Below are 12,845 nucleotides of genomic sequence, written 5' to 3' on the forward strand. Positions count from 1 at the left end.
CTTTGCTCTGCAGCATAAGTGGATCCTAGCTATGCAGCTATCTGCCATGCGGCCGTGTAAAAATTACATGTTGCATTCCAACAGTATAATTTTGAATTAACCTCCATCAAATGGATTTATTACATACCAGCATTCATGTCAGCCATCTCTCACAAACCGTTTTTTTTTTTATTTTTTATTTTTTTTATTATTATTTCTGCCTTGAACGAAAATTCCTTGAGGATTATCAATTTTGAAGTATTCAGAGAATAAGGAACGAAAATCACTTTGTTCAGAGAAAAGAATCGGCCAGAAGGGTGCAGACGGCCAGAAGGGAACAACCAAAGTCCCCCTAGCAGAACAAAACCTTCAGATGCTTAAGTACTTGCCCTATACATGCTATACATTCGATAGGTGGAACCAACCAATTATTCTCGCCCGACCAATCACATGAGAAGGGATCAACATGATCTATTAGGGGACACCAATATTTAGAATTGAACTTCTTAATTTTGAAATTAAAATCGTCCGCAAGTCTGTCCACAGTGTGAGGGCCCCAGATTTTGTCCAAAAATCCGACAAATTCATCTGACACACCCCAATCATCAAAATCTATCATGCGACTTAATGCATCTGCAAAACGGTTCTCCTCTCTGGGAGCCCAATGAACGTGAAGACTAATGTTGTTTCTTTTACACAACTCAAAGATGTGTAAACTCATCTCATGCAATTCTGCAATCATACTTCCTTTATTTACAATCGATCCTACTCCTTTATTATCACAGAGGACCTTGACAGTTTTATGTCTCATGTGAGATACAACTGTTTGCAGTGTCATACTTACTGACTTGAGTTCTCTCCAAGTGGAGCTTTTAACCATTTCAAACTCAAACCAATCTCATCCCATTTCATGCCTGCGCACTCAGAAACCCAGGCCCCGCAGCCTGATGGACTTGCATCAGAATAGATGAAAGTCTGTGGAACTGAATAAGCAGAAATAATGTTTACGTTAAGAATATGCAAATTCTTCTCCAGAAGAAGAACACGAATATTAATTCATCACTATTGATCACATTATGTCCTATCCCAATGTACCCTCCGGATGATTTCGTGATGCATAAATCTGGTTTTAATTTGAGTAACTGTGCCAAACACTGGATACAATGTATCTTTCCAACTATAACTACGATCCTTCGTTCTGAAACCTCAGGCAATTCTGCTTGAAATGAATCTGAACATAACTCAAGATCCTTCATCCTTCTTTCAGTAATCTTTATATAAGCTACTCTGCTTTCCCGTGGTATTCCTAACCAATCCAAACACTGGACAGGAGTCCATTGAGATATTTCTCAACATTTGGTATCAAACCTGCTTCAAGTAAGTCATTTTTCACCGTCTTGACCATAGTATCATACGAATCAAAGGAAGCAGCACTACCCAATCATCTATATACAAAAAAAAAATGAAAATACCATTTCTATACGCCAATGATTAACGATAGGCTTAAATCGTGTAATGAAAACAAAGGTAGCTGTTGCCAACCCAATGACAACACCTAAAAGGAGAAAAACCTTGTACCACTACCAAAATCCCAACTAAAGCCTACAATTTTTCATGCACTTGAAAAATGTAATAATGATGATAACCTTGCTTAAGTTCAAAGGAAAGCATAAAATCTCCCTGTTTTAAATAAGACATGACTACATTCCAGTCTTCAAGTATAATAGTGTTCTTCCACAAGTGTTAGTTGACATAACGTTAACCAAGAATCAGTCTCTTTTTATATCTGAACTCTGAATTGAATCTGAAAGGGGGTAACATCATGGGGTGCAGTGGTGGATTCAACAACCAAACCCTTTTTAATAATAATTCGTTAATGGCTTCAGAAACGAAATCGGGATCGATGTCAATGCTGACTTATCATCTTATTGTAAGGTAATTTGTAACCATGTTCATTGACATCTACAACAAATTGAGATGCATCAGTTGATTTCCAAATTGTAAGGAAGCATTCAATCTACCTTTAACCAAAGGTTCTGAATTTCATTGATCATACTCATAATTTCTCAAATAAAATTCTTCCTCCTACCCTGCACATCTTGTCGAATCAACACTAACGTTACTCGATGTTTCCCAACCGAAACAAATTCAACAATGCTCTGTTTCTGTATTTCTTAATTTAGAAGGGCCCGCTGACGGACCAGGAGTAGTCAATATATTCCAGATTGTTTGATCTGTGTCATATCTATGTCTAGGTTCATTAGTAAGAGGTAGAATTCAACCAAAATAACACATCTTTTCTTAACATATAATTATGGACTAGGTAGAATCAAGAATAGATTCCTTTGCTACGCCCTTCTGATCATTCTACTCTTCAGTTCTCAAATACCACACTTCGTCAAATACAGAACAAAACTGACATTTACCTTGCTCAGTTTGACCATGATCAATGGATCATTTAACTCTGTTGAGCATTGTTATCTCTGAAGGATGAATCTTGCTGGGATCTTGCTTCCTGATACCTGGGCAACTTCTCCAGTGCCCATGTCTACCACAGGCAAAACGTTCGTCGGTGGTCTGAGGCAACTTGCATACCCGCGCCAACTATTTTGTACATATAAGTTGGCGACACTGCCAAGCGAATATCGATTTCTTGACCCAAAGGGTATACGAAATAAGTTGTCGGAAGTAGTAGAAGAACCTTGAAAATTTCCAACATTCTTGCCCAATATAACCTTTGTTTGTTGAACGAAATAACTTACGCTTTCTATTTACACAAGCCTGAGCTTGCCTCATTCTTTTCTCCCTCATCAGTATTCATCCAATGCGGACCAACCTAAAATATAAAAATGATCTCTATATATTTATTTGATTAATCTCCCATAATTAAGTCATAAAGTAATTCCGCTGAAAAACGAACAGCTTCCATTAACAACATAAGGCCATATCTATTATGTACAACCGTTCATAAATTTCAAAAGCAATAGCCTAGTTTGGAATTTTCATTCATCTTTATCTCACTAACCTGCTTCAGATTCATCTGCTTTTCTGATATGTTTCTTCCTTTTAATTATATCTGCAATACCTTACTTCAGCAAAGCAAGGGCTGCGCCCGCTGCTTACCTTACTCTAATAAGGCAAATTTCTTATCCAACTCCTCCTGGCGTCTAGAATTATATTCATATTGAACCTTATTACCTTTCGAAAGACATCTCCGACGCCCTTTTTTAGTTGTAGAAGCTCCGCTGACCCGGGCAATGTATCGAGAATCAACATAATCAAACAGCCAGCCCAATCTTTAAACGAGCCAATGCTTCCTTTGTAGCATTGCTTACAAGAAGGCGAAGAGACTCCAGATTATTGAGTAAAATTTTCTGAAACTGCCTTTAATTTGTGGCATAACCCGAGGTTAATTTCTTGATTCGCCATTATTTTATATTTAACATCGAATCCAAACGTAGATCTATTACGATAAGGCCTATAGAGTTTAACACGTGGAAGAAGCGTTGAAATAAGACGTCCGTACTGTGCTGTGTCGAACTCGGTCAGTGAATTCCGAATCGTTTAGGAATTCAGACACTCCTCACGCAAGCATTGTTATGCTAATCGGATACTTCTGCTAAGAAAAGAAAATGTATGACTTTTGTCCAGCTGAAAAAAAGGCCTACTTGACATTATTCAATTCAATTCAAATAAAACATTTATTTTCTTCTATTTCATCACATAGTTTTCTTGTAACATACATACATAAATCAATTTGTTATGAAAAATATAAATATATACATGTTGGGTTTAAGGAAGAAGGCGTATACCCTAAAAGCTGAGGCTTGTGGCGGGATACGCCTATAGACATAAATACAATACAATCAACAATACAAAGGAAAGGGCAGAGAAAAGAAGAAAAGGAAAGGGAACAAGAGAGGGAGACGTGAGCGGGGAGGCGGGCATGAAAATAGAATGCTCAACAAAATATCAGTGGGGGGCAAAATATAAATGCCGCAACCACAATTGTCCATGGTTCATGTTATCATGTTTAAAGTCAAAAGGAAACGTAAGATGAGAAATATTTATATATAAAACGACAGAAGCAATTTTTTTCATTTTATACTTAAAGCTGGTTGTCGATAGAGATTTTTTTATGTAATCCGGAATTTCAATTTATGTCACTGTTCTCATTAGCGTAGATTAAATTTAATTTCTCTGCTGCCAAATAATATTTTTAAACATTAGAATTAATCTGAAAGATATCAAAGATCAGATGATTTTTGGTAAAGTTAGAAAGTGATTACTTCATCAGAAGTACCTGCGACAAGACTTATGTACATTACAGTAATACGCTAATGGTTTTCTGCGGTTGTAATAGTTCAACTACTTGAGGTATTAATACCTTATTATGAAATACCTTACTTCGTTTTGTATATCTTTGCATTTGTTGGTCATTTGCCATTATCAGGGGAAGCGGAATTTCAATAAACTTGAACTAAATCTTTTAAAATACACGAACTACCCTTTCTGCATGGTCATTCATTAGGGATATAACTGTTTGGGGATACAATTGCATAAGGCCTATGTGTGTTACCATATATCCATATATCTCTCTAACTATGCCATCAAAATTAGAAATAACTGCTATCGAATATTTATTTCGGCACCTTCGAAGTTGACGCTGATTAAAGGTAAAACCTGGGTCTGTTAAAAAAGCACGAACTTTGAGAGATTGTGTAGATGAATCATCTTTAGCCTGCAACCATCATAGCACTGTCATCGAAATGTATCTATACCATATTTCATGTCGTAGATGGCGCCCTTAGGTTTTGTGACGGAGATAACACAGAATTACGGGACATAAAATATCCGACAAAATTGTTGTTTTCTTGCAAAATTTTCAACATGTACTCATATTTACATATATTCATTCAAGAAAAGAACTATCATCGGTATTTCTCAGGCACAGAGCCTAATATAATATTCATCCATTCGGAATTTATGAAATTATGATTCAATTTTGATGATATCGTCGGGACATGCGGTTGTATTAGGGGGTTCGGCACATTCAGACAAAACAACAACAAAAAATCACCGAACAGATTAATTTCTCCAAACTCCGTTAATATACATTGTTAAAGACATTCATGTCAGCATAAATAGAGAAAAGTTAAAGTTAAAATCACATAAATATTTCTTTGATTATCATGATTATTATAATTATCGGGACACAAAAGGAGACACTTAAGTTTGCGAAGTATCACCATCATAATGAGTGACCTGTGCTTTTGTGCTCCTGGAAAATCTTGGTAAAAACCTAGCTTAGCCTTGACATAACCCTCTTACTACGGTTATTGAGTCTTCAATTGAGAAGATTAACAAAAACTGACATTTGAACAAAATCAACAGGAGCAGTACTCAACCACGTAGCCAGGATTTCATTTAGGAGGGGGCGGTAAATGCACGCGAAGCATGCCAACAATTAAAGAGCGCGCGAAGCGCGCTCCCTAGGAGATGGGTGCAGGGAGGGGGAGTTTCCCCCTCCCTTGCGAAGCGCGAAGTTTTCGGTGTTTCATAAATTAAAATGAAAATGAGCCGTCTCTCCTGTCTCTAGTATTATATATTTGTTAGAAGTATGGATAGACATGATAGAGACGAAGGATTTTCGATTTAAATCTGATACATTTAAAGGAAATGTTTTTAAAAATAAATTTGTACGAATTCAAGGGAAATTCATATTTAACCAAAAGGTATGTGAAAATAATATTTACAGAGTGAAAAAAATTATGGATTATGATAGAAACTTAAGGTCATTTTCGTACTTCCAAAGACAGGGTTTAAACATAAATGATTTTCATTTGATAGAGTCAATTTATAAAACTATTCCAGTCAGCTGGAAACGAAATATGAAAATAGATAGCAAAGAGGCTTCTCTTAGGGAAGGAATATCATTTATATCTGAAAAAGAATTTTGTCAATAGATCTAGAGGAGTTAGTATCCAAAAGGGGGGGGGGGGGGTTGGGAGGTAGAACATCACTTTTTGTCTCACCTGCATAGCAGAGTGAGACTATAGGCGCCGCTTTTCCGACGGCGACGGCGGCGGCGGCGGCGGCGTCAACACCAAATCTTAACCTTAGGTTAAGTTTTTGAAATGACAGCATAACTTAGAAAGTATATGGACCTAGTTCATGAAACTTGGCCATAAAGTTAATCAAGTATTACTGAACATCCTGCCTGAGTTTCATGTCACATGACCAAGGTCAAAGGTCATTTAGGGTCAATGAACTTAGACCATGTTGGGGGAATCAACATCAAAATCTTAACCTAAGGTTAAGTTTTTGAAATGTCATCATAACTTAGAAAATATATGGACCTAGTTCATGAAACTTATACATAAGGTTAATCAAGTATCACTGAACATCCTGCATGAGTTTCACGTCACATGACCAAGGTCAAAGGTCATTTAGGGTCAATGAACTTTGGCCGAATTGGGGTATTTGTTGAATTACAGCCATAAATTTGAAAGTGTGTTGGTCTAGTTCATAAAACTTGGACATAATAGTAATCAAGTATCACTGAACATCCTGTGCGAGTTTCAGGTCACATGATCAAGGTCAAAGGTCATGTAAGGTCAAAGAACTTTGGCCACGTTGGGGGTATTTGTTGAATTGCCATCATAACTTTGAAAGTTTATGGATCTGAATCATGAAACTTGGACATAATAGTAATCAAGTATTACTGAACATCCTGTGCAAGTTTCAGGTCACATGATCAAGGTCAAAGGTCATTTAGGGTCAATGAACTTTGGCCAAATTGGGGTATTTGTTGAATTACAGCCATAAATTTGAAAGTGTGTTGGTCTAGTTCATAAAACTTGGACATAATAGTAATCAAGTATCACTGAACATCCTGTGCGAGTTTCAGGTCACATGATCAAGGTCAAAGGTCATGTAAGGTCAAAGAACTTTGGCCACGTTGGGGGTATTTGTTGAATTGCCATCATATCTCTATGAGTGTATTGGTCTAGTTCATAAAACGTGGAAATAAGAGTAACCAAGTATCACTGAACATCTTGTGCGAGTTATAGTAGTTTTCAAAATCAGCACTGCTGCTATATTGAATCGCGTGATGCAGGTGAGACGGCCAGAGGCATTCCACTTGTTATCTTTTTTTTTCTCTCTTATCATTTCATACATCTTGTTAATATTTCATTTTGTAATTGCTGAAACGCATTAGTATTAATTTCAAGTATCTTTGAAGTTTGATGTATAATTTGTATGATTATACTTGTTATGGTTTTATTGTATAATTTATAATCATGTTTCAAATAATATGTACAACTTGCTTATGGAATGTGAATGTGTATTTTGATTTGAGAGAATTCAATAAAACATCCTTAAAAAATATTTTTAAAAATCGAAAAGAAGTTTTGTATTTTTGCAGATTTCAGTCGTTTTATTTTTCATTAGTTTGAAATCTTTTTTAATCGATTACAATATTGATTAGAGGAAGAAACATATCGCCATCTATTTTTGGAATGTGAATATGCTTGTTTGGTTTGGGATAATTGTAAGAAGATGTTTGGTTTTATTTCGACGGGCAATTTAAGCTGGGAGGAAATTCTTGTAGGTGTAGAATTAAATGACGAAGGAAAGGAACGTTTAGTCAATCATTTTCTAATCTTTGTTAAATTTTTAATCTTCAAAGGGAAGGAAAAGGGTGCACTTATAACCATGGATGAAATTAAAAGGAAATTTAAAGAAGAAGAATGGGAAGAAAGAAGGCTGGCGCTAGGTAGAGGTAAGATGTCTCTACATTTAAGGAAATGGGAAAATCTGAATTAAAAGAATATATAGGGAGAGTGAGGCAAAGGTATATATACAACGAGAGACAAAACCACACAAAAAAATACAAAAATAAATAAATACGGAGAATTGTAGTCCCTTCCATGTAGAGTACAGGCATAAAAAGGGGAGGGTGCTCCTAACCTAGGGACCGGGGGGGGGGGGGTTGGGAGGTAGAACAACACTTTTTATCTTTTTTTTTTCTCTCTTATCATTCATACATCTTGTTAATATTTCATTTTGTAATTGCTGAAACGCATTAGTATTAATTTCTAGTATCTTTGAAGTTTGATGTATAGTTTGTATAATTATATTTGTTATGGATTTATTGTATAATTTATAATCATGTTTCAAATAGTTTGTACAACTTGCTTATGGAATGTGAATGTTTATTTTGATTTGAGAGAATACAATAAAACATCCTAAAAAAAAATCGTTTATAAAACAAAAATTGTTTATTAAAGAGGGAATTCACCCTTAAAGCGACCTTTCATTGACAAACCATGGGGAAATCAAGACCAATCTCAGAACGGAGAAGGGTTTAAAGTCTTTCACTCGGGTGTATATGCCTAGGGGTGTTACGTAATAGACGCCGGCATGCCTGGGAGGTCTAATACAGGAGAGCAATAGTTAGACTAACCAAGCAGAAGAAAAATGTGTTTTCACTTTGAAACATGTAACTTCACAAAGGTTATTTATTTTGGTTTAGCAATCAAGAGACCTGCTAAGAGTCTAGGAATTGGGATTGTTGGAAACTAGAACTGCGATAGCCCGAATTAAATAACGATCACGAGTTCGGTCGAATTCGTGTTGTCCGAACTTTTATCGCATTAGTCCGACGGGCTCTCATGACGGACGGAATATATTATGCAAGTCAATTGGCCTTTTGCAAATTTCGTATTGATTCAATTTCCCCATGATTTGACAATATAAGGTCGCTTTAACAGAAATGATAATACACAAATTGTAGGTTTGCCGAAAATCAATTAAAGATTAAGAAAGTGAATATAATTTCAATTTTTGGATATGTGATTTCATAACTGAGCAGCTGTTTCATACTTTGATTAATATAAAGTGCCTAAATTAAAATGTTTTACTTTGTTTGAGATGACTTATTTTTGTATTCTTTTTAGGAGTGGATGTGAAATAATTGGACTATTGATGTACTCGTGATACAGTAAAACCTACATGTAAATTTTCTGAGAAAGTGGCCTTTCGCCGATTATTTTACCATACGATATGAGGGACAACTGCTCGCATTACGTCACAAGTCAAATAACCAAAATGCTATTTTTACAATGAACACTTTTTAAGGGTGAACAAAATTTTAATAAATGGCTTGTAATTCTTTGGCCGGGTAGTCTATTAAAGGCGCTTGATCACAAAAGTCATGTGTTGGGTCCTTGGTCACGGCACTTATGACCGTGAGCAAGGACATTAATTAACAATTTATTCTTCATTCAAACACATGAAAATGATAGAGCATTATTTATAGTAATGTGTGCACTTGTTTAAAAAACAATGAATTTTATTCAGTAGAATAGGAATGGTTTTGTAGTGTTCTCCTGAATTTCACAGTCATTTGCATAATTAATTACTTCAAATTTATTCAAAACTACTCTTCAGCCTTGTAGTTTACAGCCGGCCCTAGGCACTTTATGCGAATTTTTGCGACTGGAACACAAAGGTTAAGATTAATTGCTGATTGAAATGGCCTATCAAGATCATCGTTGCATGCGTTTTTTATTCAGGAGACTATCGAGGAACCAATCAGAATTGTTCTTCCATATTAGCGATTAGTTGATAACCTGTGTGTTACAGGCCCCAATAGTCGAGATCGGAAGGAGGGGGTGAATTTGATCTGGTCTTGCCCATTCCAAATATGACCAAAACAGAGTGATATTCATTCTCAGACACGTTAACCAAACGTTTCAGTGCCCAAAAAATTAGACTTACAATCGATTATAACTTATAAAGTAAAAGAAAAAAAGCGAAAATGGAACTTGTTTATTTATAATGTGAATGTGTCCTATGAAGTTATTAATCACTAATTAATAAGCTATCTTGGCCGATTCTTAAAAATGCAGTTTTCACAACTGGGCGTTGTGGCGTGCGCCTGTAATCCAAGCTATGTGGGGAAGTTACAAATTGATGCAGAGGTTCGAGGTACGAGCCCTGGTCACGTCTTTCGGATGGTGACGTAAAAGGTCGGTCCCAGACGTAAATAAACATATCTGATTGATACACGTCTGACAAAACTCAAATACACACACACAAACGAATTAATGGTAAAAACGGTTTAAATCGATTACAATATTGATATTATATAATAAAAAAAAATAATATAATTTATTTATACAAAAATAAACGGAGCCGTGGCCGAGTGGACTAAGGCGCCTAACATCACTTTTAAATGCACTGTCAATGATTATAAAGTCATTCATCTTTTTTTTTTTTTTTTTTATTATGTTTAAAGGCTTTTCAGTCTTTTTAGACTATTTAATCTGGGGTGATTCTTTAAAATGCAGCTTTCATAAGAAAGGTAATGGTTGAAGCAAAAGTACTTTGTTATATTAGCAGATTTCTGTCATATTATTTATTTATTGTTGGTTTGAAATTTTTTTAAATTGATTTCAACATTGATAAAAAATTATAATTACTTTATACAAAAATAAAATAAAACAATTTTATTGTCATAGTTTTAAGGCGCCTGGCAATACATGGAAAGTCCGGGGTTCGATCCTCGGCGGCGGTACCAATGCCTGTTTTTAATCGATAATGGTCTTTTATCCTGCATTCAAATAAATGAACATGCAAAACACACTCTTGGTAACTAGGTGTGCACCTGTAAAAAAATTAATTGATAAAATTAAAATAACAAATAAAACAAGTAACTTTAATAATACAAAAATAAAATGAGTCATAACCGAGCGGTCTAAAGGGCTTGACAATACATGGAAAGTCCGGGGTTCGATCTTCGATAATGGTCTTTTATCATGCATTCAAATAAATGAGAATGGTATACGCATTTTGGTAACTAGGTGTGCACTTGCTAAAAAAATATAAAAGCTCAAATTTGTTTCACTGTCGAAATTGTTACTTCGAACAGTCGAATGCATTAAGAAATCTGTTTCGATCCAGACCCCCATGATCGATACCATGGTTTGCTTTCAATCGAAACATGCCGATAACCAATCAAGATCGTCGTCAAACGCTCAATCTGTTCCTAAGATTTGACTATCAGCCATTTAGATTTGTTCTTTCATTCTTGTGATTTAAATGGGTAGCGACCAACACTGACTCTGTTCATGTTTTAAGAATGGCTAGTTTACAAAAGGTTTTCCCCACAAACACCAAAAAACACAAAATCCAATACCATACATGAATGGCTGGTCTCACAATGCATATTTTGTTAAATTAGACAAACTGAAGTTGATTTAGCATTGTGCTGCACTCAACCCAAGTGAGGTGAAGGGTACTTGGTATGAATTTATTCCTTGAAATGCGTGTGCGCTGTAATCTTAGTAATTACGGCTGCCAAGCTACAGCTGGGGTAATATCCAAGTCCTTTGGAAGCGCATAGAGACATTCATAATTGTGATGTGCGCTATACAAGAACTGTTTATTATTATCATTATTAGCAAATTATTCACTTCCTCTATCTCCCTCTTTCCCCCCTTTTCTCAACATACATCCACGCACAAAATCCAACACGATGCAATAATTTTACTTCGGGATGATTTTTTTTTTTGATATATATATATATTTTTTTTTAAAACAAGTCCACACCTAGTTACCAATAATGCATATAGCATTTCCATTTATTTGAAAGCATGATAAAATAGCATTTTAGATTAAATGCCTTGCTCACGGGCATAGGTGCCGCGGCCGGGGATTGAACCACGGACTTTCCATGTATAGCCAGGCGCCTTAGACCACTCGGCCACGGCACCTCCACTTTTAGTCCTGTTATTGATCATTACAACGCGCCCTCTCGCGCTCAAGATTAATTACTAATGCGTTCAGTAATTTTTACACAATAGCAATACACGAATAAGATTATGAATGTGGTACATCCTACTTCAACCATGAATACCTGAATGAAAAATTCTTTGATACAATTTTGTGAAATTGCTAGTGAAGGCTCTAACTTGTTTCAAACATCACAACACTGATTATTAAAATTGTATGAAATGGCCGTCATACGTACGGAATGGTTTATATTAGTTGTTTGACATTGTCACATTGTGTCATATTGCGATTTAAAGATTTATGCGCGCGAATAGTACTGTTATATTAAAAGAGCTAAACTCATTATTAATGTTTGTACATTTTCCATATGTCGTGGGTAGGACAGGAAAGAGCAGTCAAAACGCCAAAAGATTGAGTTGTAGTCGATCTTTTATTTTACAGCCAGATCAAAACGTCATGAAAACGAAACCAAAACGAACAAAAACCCTGCAAAGACATGATAAATACATAGTGCCACAAGGCAGTCATATTCTGTAATATAGATCTTAGTATTGCATCGATAATAATATATATATGTTTTGTAGTAAGCTTAAGTGTTTCAACAAATATGAAATTTATAATTTCTCTAAATTCAATTTGTAAATGATATTGAAATATTCAGCTATAGCAATACAAGTTATTCATTACCACCCTCATCTGTATCATCAAATCTGATAATGAATAGACTGTATATCTCGAGAACATCGTCACCCCGAATGTGACATGAAAATCCTCTGACTTGTTTCTCAATCGTTACTTCCTTGTTATCCTCTGATAACACTCGTCATCTTACAAGGCAAGAGCAAAATAAATTTGGAAATAAAATCTAACTTGCAACCCTTACTCTTAACTCTTTAAACCTGAAATATCTCCTAAAAATAAAGTTAAATGAAATGCATTCTGGAGTTAGGCCTACACGTGTATATATATATATGTATATATATATATATATATACAGGTATATATATATATATACATACTCGAAAGTGTTCAATCAAATCCTCTATTGAATTTGATCGTAATGA

Source organism: Lytechinus pictus, chromosome 6, assembly GCF_037042905.1.
Source record: "Lytechinus pictus isolate F3 Inbred chromosome 6, Lp3.0, whole genome shotgun sequence".
NCBI lineage: Eukaryota > Metazoa > Echinodermata > Echinoidea > Temnopleuroida > Toxopneustidae > Lytechinus > Lytechinus pictus.